This window comes from Nycticebus coucang, chromosome 1 (genome assembly GCF_027406575.1).
Source record: "Nycticebus coucang isolate mNycCou1 chromosome 1, mNycCou1.pri, whole genome shotgun sequence".
In the NCBI taxonomy this organism is placed as follows: domain Eukaryota; kingdom Metazoa; phylum Chordata; class Mammalia; order Primates; family Lorisidae; genus Nycticebus; species Nycticebus coucang.
In genome coordinates, this window is record NC_069780.1 from 120,166,528 (window position 1) to 120,178,001 (window position 11,474).

Sequence of the window (11,474 nt, forward strand, 5' to 3'; positions counted from 1 at the left end):
TGGACATCCCCGAGCAGAGACCTTGGAATTACCACAAGTATTTGTTCTTCAGCACAAGGCCAGCTTCTCAGTCACATTTCATTAATTAAATTGCTTCTATGTAAGACCTCACCCACATTCAGGATGCTATCAGCCAGCCATTTTACTATTTTCTAATTATAAACACAAGCCAATTATCTCTAGCCATTTGAGGAGAGCCAGAAATATGAATGAGAAAAGCAAAGGAAAAAAAAAGTCATTAAAGCAAGAGAAAGAGGCAGTAACACAGCGTTATCCTACAGGAAACAGACAATTCAAGAACAAACAAAACTTAAAAATTCTAATTCATACCACAGAGACATTAAAAAAACACGGTGCATCAGTAAAACAAGAACAGGATTATATGTGTGTGTGTATATATATGTATGCATACATGTATATATATGCCATGAAAAAGAAATTATAAACCAAGAAAGTTCTCTTAGCATTTAAAAATGTGATTATCAAACGAAAAATATATCATTTGAATGGTTGGACAATAAAATTAAGTAAATTTCAAATAAATTAAAACAAATAGAAAAATAAATGGAAAATATAATGGAATGCAAAGGTGAAGGAGAATTAATCTTGGAGGGCAACTTCAACTAATAGGAATTTCAGAAAGAGAGAATAAAGATAACTAAAGAATGAAATTAGACAAAATACCAAAGTTTTTCCTAGAGTTGAAGAGCATGTGGAATTAGATCGAGAAGATCTATTGAATATTCAGAATAATGAAAAATGCAGACCAACATTACATTATTTCAAATTGCAGAACACTAAAAATATGGAGCTTCCAGGGGGGAAGAAAGCCTGAACTTTCACAAAGCAATGAAAATCAGATTGGATCAGTTTTCTCAGCCATAGCAAAAGAGTCAATGTCTTAAAATTTCTCAGAAAAAAATACTTGAAACCAAGAATTCTACACCTAGTCAAATTATCAATAAAATTTGAAAGTAGAATAAAGGACACTTTTAGATAAGAAAGTGCTTAGAAGAATTCACCTCACGTTTAGCCTTGAGAAGTTACTTGAGTAACATTGGGGGAGGAGAAAGGAAGTGATATAAGAATGACACCAGGTTCCATGCAGAAGACATTGGCTGGAACCCAGAAAAGTAACAGAAGGATGTCATAGTCTGTGTGTTGTGATGTCATAACCTGTGTGTTGTGTTGGGCAGAAAACTTGGAGCACAATTTGCCAGGACTGGAGCAAAAGTGTGCATGGCCTATGAAGAGAGGTATTTAAATAAATAACAGATCCAAAGATTTGATACTATTCTTGAGAATCTGAAAAATGTGTGGGGCAATAATGACAGATAATTCAAAGGTCAAAAAAAGACCATAGGAAACTCCAGGAAAAATGAAAAGCTGCACAAGCAGAAGTATATGGTAAATACAAGAAAATAAATAATATTAACTTTGTCATGACAATATAAAAACTTTCTTAATTTTCAATTTTATATTGAGCTTTTAAAAAGTATAGAAATCTTCATCATATGAATTAAAAAAGCAGAAAGTAACTTCATTTTGATAAGATAAACAAAATATATATAATGTTGCCCTTGGTAGAATGCCCAGGCCTCACAGCTTACAGCAACCTCCAGCTCTTGGGCTTAGGTGATTTTCTTGCTTCAGCCTTCTCTATTTTTTTGTTGCAGTTTGGCCGGGGCCGGCCACCCTGGGTATATGGGGCAGGCACCCTACTCATTGAGCCACAGGCGCCACCCCAAAATATTTTTTTAGATGGTGACAAATGGTGGGAAAGCTAAAGTATATAACCTAGAGAGATTATTTATGATTAATGGAACAAGAAATACATGTGAATATGTATTATTTAAAATTTAAAAAGCAATGTAGGAAGTAAAAATAGTGATGTAAATATATTGGGAAAAGATGTAGAAAGTGGTATAGGTAAATGATATCTGCATTCGCCACAGCAGAACTTTATAACAATGTCCAAATGTAATCAACCCCCCAAAGATGTATAATTATATTTTTTAGTTAATACAGTTGTATCCTCAGAAAAGGAAAAATTAGGAGTGGTTTACAACACTGAAAAACTGACTTTTTAAAAAATGAGGCACTGTAACAGAGGTGGAAAAAGTTGGGGTAAAAGACTAGCTTTCCATCCAACCATCCTATACTGTTTTTTAAAACCATGTGTATGCGGGTGGCACCTGTGGCTCAAAGGAATAGAGCTCTGGCCCCATATGTCAGAGGTGGTGGGTTCAAACCCAGCCCTGGCCAAAAACTGCAAAAAAAAAAAAAAAATATATATATATATATATAAAACCATGTATATGCTTTACTTTGATAAATATTTAAAAAATGTTATGAACAGAAAGAACTTCTCTTACTAAAAAATCAATGATCAAATTTAACATTCTGCTCACATTTCAAGCTCCCTCATATGACTACACTGGTCTTCCTCCTACTGGTCGTCTCCAGATGAGACATTCTTAACACCTCCAAGACAGTACTTTCCACAGGGACAGGGAAATTGTTTGCAAGTTTACCTCTGAAATACAAAAGAATGTAACATTTTGTTTCATATGAAGGGTAACAGAAAATTCTCTGAAAATATCAGGATGTGAAAAACAGAAGTGGGATGTTGCGGAATCACTTTGCAAAGCCTAACCTAACTAAATCCTGGAATTTTCAAAATAAATTCAATGATACCTCAGATAGCAATTGTGATATTCAGTCCTATAACCTATGTCCCACATAGTAACTGATATTTATTATGTACTTATATGTCAAATGCTTTGTATTCATTTTATTTATTTGTTACAATTCCTTGGGGTTAACAGTTTTAGTGCCCAATTACATTTGAAGAATTGAAACTCAGAGAGGTTAAGTAACTTGCCCAAGGTCTCTCAGTTAATAAATGGGAAATTAAGGAAGTGGAAATTAAGGGAAAATATATATATATATATTATATTTTAAGCCCTAGCAATACTGAGAGTAGTCTTTGGATTCTTGAAGCACCTGCTAATTTTTTGAAGTTTTCTTTAATTCCACGTTCTTCTATTTCTTTCAACAAATTATGTGAACATCAGTTTAACACTGTTCTGTGTGTATGTCCTAATGGCTAGAATTCTGTCCGTGGAGCCAAATTGCCTCAATCCCAGCTTCACCACATGTCAGTCATGAGCATCATGTGATGCTGAGCAGTTAGTTGACGTCTCTGGACGTTGGTGTCCTTCCCTGTGAAATGCTCACTATAGTCTATGACTTAGAGGGATTGAATGAGATACACAGTCCCCATAGAGCGTTAAGAACAGTGCCTGACAATATAACCTTCTGGCCTTCTCAGTAAGTTTGGTTTTTACTTCCTCCCTCCCATTTCCCTCAGTTGGAAGACTGCTAAAAAGAATTTTATGATAATGGACTGCTTAACAAATTTATTTCAGATTTATGACATGTATTTAGTATTTTATTGTGTTCATTTTGTATTTTTTATTTAAGAGCACTTATAGTATAGAACCCATGCTAGTAATCACTAAAAAGCTGCCTCTTCTCCCACCGGTCCAAAATAGTCAAGTAGACATTGGGTACCCTGCGTATTTATTCATTCATTTAATTCACTCATTTTCTCAGACTTGTGGCAGGTATGCTGATAGGAATAAAGTGATGATACACCAGTGTTCTAACTATATCTACAAAAAGGCAGACAAAATATGATGTCCAAAATGTTACTTGCTTTTCTATTTTGTGTGCATGTTAGCTATGGTAGGAATTAAGATAATGGTGTCTAGAATTCAGAATATGCCATAAGGCACTTGTCATCTGTTAACATTTAACAATTAAGTAGCTGTGGACTATTATAGCAAATGGGCCCAAAATCCTGTCTAAGAATGCAAGAGAATCCTAAGCAGCTTATTGGAAGAAAAAAAGATAAAGTTGCAAAAATGATATTCAGCCTTTATTCTGTGATGGCAAAAAAAAATGCCAGTGCTTTAATTGCAAACATGATTTCATGAAGCATTCCAAGTTTTCCTTGGAGACATCCAGGGCCAGGGATTGACTATCCTTGTGCCTGCTTGGATAGAAAGGGGCTTGATAAAAGTGCTACATCTGCTGGCACAGTTTAATCACTTAATACTTTGTTCCGATTGAAAACACAGCCCAGCCCTATTCAGATGATGGAGCACCTACACTTGATCCGTCTATGACTTGTGCAGTCACTGATATTTCCAAGGGAAGTTTTGTGACTATCAAAAAATTAAATTCATAGACATAGGCTGAACTGAAAAAGAATTATTCATTGTTGCAATCTGATGATGATTTCTGAAAATGTTGCTCAGAGTAAATAAAGTCATTCTGGAGAATAGGCCTAGGTGAGGACTGGGTGTTGGAAATAAAGGTGGAATTGGGGGCAGAAATAAGAGAATTGAGCAAAGAGTCTTTGTTACCAGAGAAAAAGACAACTTTAAGGATCCTATCAGAGAGCATATTTTTGTAGTTCTTAATTCTTATAATTGCTGAAATGAACCAGCTGTCTTGTAGAGAGAGAAAGTTGTAATGTTATCAAAGGTATTAAATTCACCAACTTCAATAGCTGAAGGAAAAGTGGAAGCTTGTTTTAGGGGCATAAAATTCTTATAGATAGCACCATTCCTGAGAACTTCATTTCCTGCAACTATACGTAGCACCATTGGAGAAATTCACATATTTGGCACCCTTAAATTATTTTAAGCACCAACAATTTCATCCGTGTGAATGAAGAGCAAAACAGATCACAAATAAGTGAGCTTGTGCCACAGACTTCTGCTTAAAGTATGATCTTATGATTTTTTGGAAACACACCGAGTAACCACAGACCCAGTGACTCTGCACAGTGTCCAAAACTTTGTGGGCTGTTAAGACTAGTTGGATTTGGGGAACTCATCTGATTCAATTTCTCTCTTGTATGGCTAAATTATGGCCCAGACCAATAAGATTTCACCTCCAAGGTCACTAAATATTTAAAGGAAGATCCAGAATTAAAATCTCTTTATAATTAGCTTAATGATCTTTCAAATACTGTGCTTTCCTGGATGTCTATAAAAATTATTACCTCCAAAATGTAAATGCAATGATTGTTGTGGTTGCTGTTGTGTTCTCACTTAGGTATGTTTTAAGTATAGACTCATGGTTCTTCAACTCTTTGAATCATGGATCTCATTGGGAATCTAGTGAAATATACGATCTCGTGGCAGTTTATTTAACCATCAGCCCAGAAGGAGGTGTTGAGGTTGGCATACCCATCAAAGACAGTAATGACCATGGCTTCCAGGACTTTGATAAAACCTCAGCTGCACAGCCTCCTGGCCAGATGTCCGAGGTTTAATATTGTTGGAGCATTCATTATATCCTTGGGGGTTGCTGCTTTCTTTCTATAAGTTGGCTGTGGCTAAACCAAGAAAGAAGACATATACATATTTCTATAGAAATTAAGAATCTATGAAAGAGTTTGAAGAGATGAGGAAAGCTGATACCTTTCAGAGTGCAAAGTGATTTTGGAAGTATTTCTTTGGGTTGATTTACTTAGAAGTTTGTTATTGACCTGTGCTCCTGAGCTATGAATATGTGGGCTGAGGAATAGTTTCCCTTGGTAAATAAACAATTAAAAAATGCAAAAATGAAAAATGCATTCTTTTTTACATAAAGATAGACAATTCTTTTTAATCCTTACTGTAGATTCACAGACTCTGAAACTGTTAGGAGTGATGAATCAGGTTAGAAAGTCTTTGTAAACAGCTAAAACACAGAATATTATTGGTGCTAATTACATAAAATATTCCAATATTTAATTTTGATACTATTATTACCTTATTTTTTAAGTAACTGCATAGTTAACAAAGTTGAGAACTATTAAAGATAAAAGGCAGAGTGACATTCTCTTACCCAGGCTAAATTTCCATGCCATCAGTGGAGCCCATAACAGCCTCACACTCCTGGGCTCAAGCAATCCTCCTGCCTCAGCCTCCAGAGAAGATGGGACTACAAGCATCTGCCACAACACTGACTAATTTTTCTATTTTTAGTAGAGATGGATCTCACTGAGCAAGGCTGATCTCTGAACTGCTGAGCTCAAGGGATCCTCCTACCTTGGCCTCCCAGAGTGCCAGGATTACAGATAAAAGCTACCCATGCCAGGCAACAGATTTAACCTTTAAAAGGGTATGTTGCTTGTCAATATCCATTCTGCTTTCTACCCCAACATACTGGGACATTATGAAGTAAAAGGAAATCAATTTTATAAATGCATATCTCCATATTCACTAAATCAGAAAACCTCATTAGCATACATATTCTTCATATCTCTTATGTTTTAAAAATGTCACCTGTTAACTAACTTAATTGGGTAAAAATACACTGTATTCACTTCTTCAAAGAATTTTGGAAGCAGTTAATTTTCATGAAGCTTTAAATTCGAGAAGAAATTTCAACATTACTTTCCAGGGAAGATTATTTGAAAATGGGAATACTTTATGAATTGTTACATTAATACATTTGTTAACAATTAAATGATGTCAGTTCACGAATCAAATGTAAGGAGTCAGAACAAATAGGAACTAAATTAGGTGGTATTATGGAGGATTTTAATACTAGGTATTGCAAAATTATTGTAGTTGTGTACAAGGAACTTCTGTGAAGAATCACCTGGGGCGGGGCGGGGGGCATCTGCCGGTGCTTTGGTGGCAGCTGGCCTGCGGCTGGGCGCTCTGAGAAACCCAGACGCGGGTCCTCAGCTTGTCCTGTGGCAGCGTCGCTGCCTCCTCTGGAACCGCTATTGCTTTGAACCAACAGTGGCTGTGTCGGATGAGAACGTTGCCTACCTTTGGACTCCTCTTCGACCCTCAGAAGCTTTGGGGAGGGAATGTTGTTTAGACCTTAAACTCGTCCAGACCACTGGGTTCTTGCAGCTGATTAAGCCTCACTCTGGAGGTCTTGGGTCTTCTAGGGACGGCTGGTGTCCCCCGGTGGAGCGCAGAGCCGTCACTCTGGGCCCAGAGCTCGGCTTTCCGCCCCTCTCGCCCTACCAGGGCTTTCAGGGTTCAGGTTTTAGGCGTTTGGCTTTGAGTACAGCTCACTTCCAGAAAACCTGGACCGGTGAGGCCAAGGATCGGGGCCGGGTTTTGGCTCTGGCTCCGTCGCTTGCAGGAAGCGCAGATGCTGGTCCTGCACTTCCCGGAAGTTTTGCTAACTTTCCTCAAGTCAGTTTCCCAATCTCCTCTCTTCAACTCTCTATGGAGAGCGCTGGAGGACAAAGTCGCCTCTCAAACAGCAAAGTCAAGAGAGACGAATTTGGTGCAAAGAAGAGGCTTCTGAGCCGGCCGCTAGCGCGCCCAGGCCCAGGGCCGGGCCTCTGTCCACGCCACGCTCGGCTCAGGGAACCGCGGGGAGCGGGTGAAACGTGACACTGCGCGTTCTGAGTTCCAGCTTCTGCTAGAAAACTTTGCCTGGGGTGGGGGTGGGTCTACGTTTCTTTTGTTTTAGACTTTTTGATTTTCACCTTTCCCGTTCTGTTTGGAAACATGTTTTATTCACTCCCATTTCCCCCAAAACACCTTGTTTGCTCTTTTTTTTGCACCCCTAACCGCCCGCGATGAACGCACACGCCAGCGGCTATCCTGACTCGCCTTGGGTGACCAGAGCCCACCGTCCCGTCAGCTCGTCGCTGGCTCCCCCAGCCCCCCAGGGTCCCGGGGTCATAGACTCAATTCCTGTAGTCCTTTCATCTCCGGACACAACTCTTGGGACTTTCCCTCCCACTGAGGATGAAAGTCGGATAACAATCTCTGTCAGGGGCGACACAGCAGCCAGAAGCCCAGGAAAGGTTGGGCTAAGTAAGCCCCACCCGGATCTTCTGGTTTGAGCTTAGAAAGACTTTTTTAGGGACCCTAGTGTCTTTTTATCTGAGCTTTAGACATCACGTCTGTTATGAATTCCCCAAGGGAGGCCAGACAATGGGGGAGGGTCCATGGATGAAAAAAGAAGCGCGAACAGAAGACACTCAGATTATATATTTATTTTATATAAGGAAATGATACATATGTAATTTTAGATTTTCTTCCGAATTAGAGTTCTGAGGCTATAGAAACCTATTTTTAACACCCCCTTCTCTCATAACGGCCTTGATTGCTTAAATTGCTTCTAATTGGGTGGCACACATTACTGGAGAGGAGGATGCGTGACAAGCAGCCTTCATTCTTCCGCAGATTTAGATAATGTCTCTGGATGAATATCTTTTCTGATCAGGAAAAACTAGAAAACTCTTGAACTGCCTGCAGTTTTCATAAGGGGTTTGTGCAGTGAGGGGAAAGTTTCCTGACAATCATACAGTCATGATGGCATTTTACAGAATGCCCTTCCTAATAATCTAGTGCCAACGTGTTCCTCCCGTATCTGTCATGGCACAAAGAATACACGTGCTTTATTTTTTCTAACTTAGCCTTTCTTCTCTCTCTTATTTGGCATCTGTACAAGTTTTCAGTAAACCTTTCTAAAACATATACGTTATCTATTTTTCCTTCCCCTTGCCAAAGTTTTGGGCAACCCTGAGCGCCCTTGGCTCAGCGTGCCAGCCCGGGAGTAAAGGTCATTATCAAGCAGACTGGTGAGTTTCACCAAATAGGGAGAGTCAGCAACTGGAAGGGCCCGGGGTTCTTGGATCACTGAGAGGTGTAACTTCAACCTGAGTTAGCTCAGGGTAAGCTTGCGAGGTGAGGACTGGTTTTTCTAAGATGCTTTCTGGCCGATGACAGGGCGGGTCACCTTCGAGGCTAACAGACAACTGAAGCCAGTGGAAGCTGAAATATTATGGACAACTGAACAAATCTGATATGGAGACACATATCTCATTGTCTAGCCAAACTGCGGATTCTTTTTTTTTTTTTCTCACTACATCAAAACAAACAAACAAATAAATGCTTGAAGTTATTTTTTTAGGCCACAGGAAATGTGCCAAGAGGAAGTCTTCCTTTCTGTTGTCAACTCTAAAGGGACCGGATTTTCTTGCTCCCTCCTTTTTTAAAACGAAAAGGCAACCCCAGCCTGGCACAGGGAAGGGAAGCCCCTCCAAGCCGCTTTAAATTGCATCTTGGCAGAGTTTTAGGCCAAGTGGGAACACCCTGGGTAAGGGTGTAAGCATACCCAGGGCGCCTGGCAGCACAGGTGTCTGTAGCCGGCCGCTTCTACCTTTCTGCCATGCTCAGACAACTTTTCTTTTCCTTTAAGCATCAGAGTAAGAGCACCTCAATAGTTGAGAAATCTAACGCTTCTAACGTATTAAAGGCCCACTGCTATATAGGTTTACATTTTACATTAGTCCTCAGAATGACTTTATTAGCCTATAAATAAAGATTAGGGCATTCAGAAGTTCTCAAGGATGGCATTCCAAAATGGTCCCTGCAGTTGGGCATGTGCATCACCCCTGGCCTTGGCTGGGTCTCCAAACACGGCTGAAACTTTCTGGCTATCTGCAGAATAAGATAGGTCCCCACTTATACGTAGTACAGTTGCCCCGCTATTAACAATTTCCTTGGTGGACAAGAGGCTCAAGGCCAGGGGAGGTGGGCGGGGGAGGGGACTGGGGGGACTGGCAACTTCCAAAGGATCAGGAAAATCCCTCCCACTTAAGGGATGCTTTTCTGCTACAGTCGAACAACTAAGGGGCAATATCAAAGCTTCTACTTTAAAAAAGGTAGCCCTAGTGATTCTAACTCACTCTTTTGGCTAGCAAAGAAGCAATTGCTTGGAAACGAAATTGTCATTCAAATAGGGTCAGGTGAAGCCCAGAGCCCCTGGCTATATTTTGGGCTCTAGAAAGAAGCTTCTGGTCGCGACCCCTTTTACGTGTAGAAATCGGAAGGGGTAGGAAGAGCGAGGGCAGGAGGGGGGAGGCAGCGGAGAGCGCGCGCGAGAAAGAGCGAAGAGGGGGATATTTAGCAAGTTAAGAGGTTAAATATTTGAACAGATTTGTAAATATATAGACAGCCCTTGTTATTTGGGATGTGTAATAATGCCTTTTGTGGTGCTGTCTGGCTGGAAGGCTGCGGAGAGGCCCGCTCCTGGCACCTTCTTCCCTGGGAAATCAGCTGGAAAGCTCTGGGGCTCACAAAACAAAAACAGGGCTACCCTCCTTTGGAGGATGAAGAATTCTACCTTTTGAATGTCTTTAAAATGAGAAGGAAAAAGAAAGAAAGAAAGAAAGTAAAAGAAAAACAATAAATGAAAAGTTTTTTTTTTTAGCTATTTTTTTTTTTCAGGGAGTATTTCGGAAAGCTGTTTTCAGGCTGAATTTAAAATGGTGTTAAGCTGTGACATCCTCCAGCTCTCCGTTACCTACTGTGCGTGTCTCGTTTCTTTAATCCCAACTCTTCTTGCCCACCACGGCTGTTTGTGTGCGTGCGTGAGTGTGGATGCGAGTGTGTTGAGAAAACCTGGATTCTCCAGCGGTGCTTCCGTGGCTCAGTGGGGTGGGTTTCCTTCGTTTTTCTCGCGTTAGTGTTTTCTGGACCCCTGTGCTGGGCGCCGGGGATGGCACGGGTCCCTGCGGGTGCCCAGGGGCGGGGGACCAGCTGTGGGTGTGTCCCGCCCACAGGCGCGCGTGCGTGCGTGTGCGCCTTTCTCTCTGTGTGTATTTACACGCATTCTCGGGTGTGTGCCTCCAATGGAGCCATTTTTTTTGCCCGTGTCGGAGTCCTGCTTATATCAGTATTATGCAAACAGAATCATTTCACTTGAGTATTTTTGGAGGGGGAGGGGATGAATCATTTTAATTCTTCTCCAGCATTTTCTCAGCGGTCTTCCCGCTGAGTGTGAATCCACTCGGACGCCCCTTTCTGAGGTCCTGGGTGTACATGCCTGTGTGTGTGTGTGTGTGTGTGTGTGTGTGTGTGTGTGTGTGTGTGTGTGTGTGTGTGTGTGTGGCGGGGGGAGGTTGTGTCCTGCCCTGTGGGTGTGTGCCCCGGTGCCCGGGACAGCGCGCCAAGTCGGTGGGGACCTCGTGAGTGGTGTGTGTCCTCTCCCGAGGTCCTGCTTGTCTCTGCCCCCGCCCCCCGCGTTTCGTGTTCTTGGGGTGATTTTGTGCATATTTTACACACGTGCGTCTATTCTCCTGCCTTCATGTATTGTCTTTCTCTACAGTCCACACATTTCATATGCATTCTCTTCTCTTTTGGCAAAGTGCCTTTTTTATTCCTCGAAGAATATTTATTGATGTGATAATCTGAAATGAAAAGTGGTCTCCCATGAAGGAGATGGAAGAGAAAGGAGTGTTCATCTTTCTTAATAGACGGGGCAGAGCCAGTTGACTGGATCACAGGGTTTCTCTGCACTTTCTGCTTGTGTGTCTGTGCGAGGGGGGTGGGGGCGGGAAGGGGGGAGGAGGGAAAAGGAGCCTTTAACCAGAACAAAGATAGGACATCGCGCCCCCTTGCGGCCTGGCTTCATATCGCAGCGGCCCA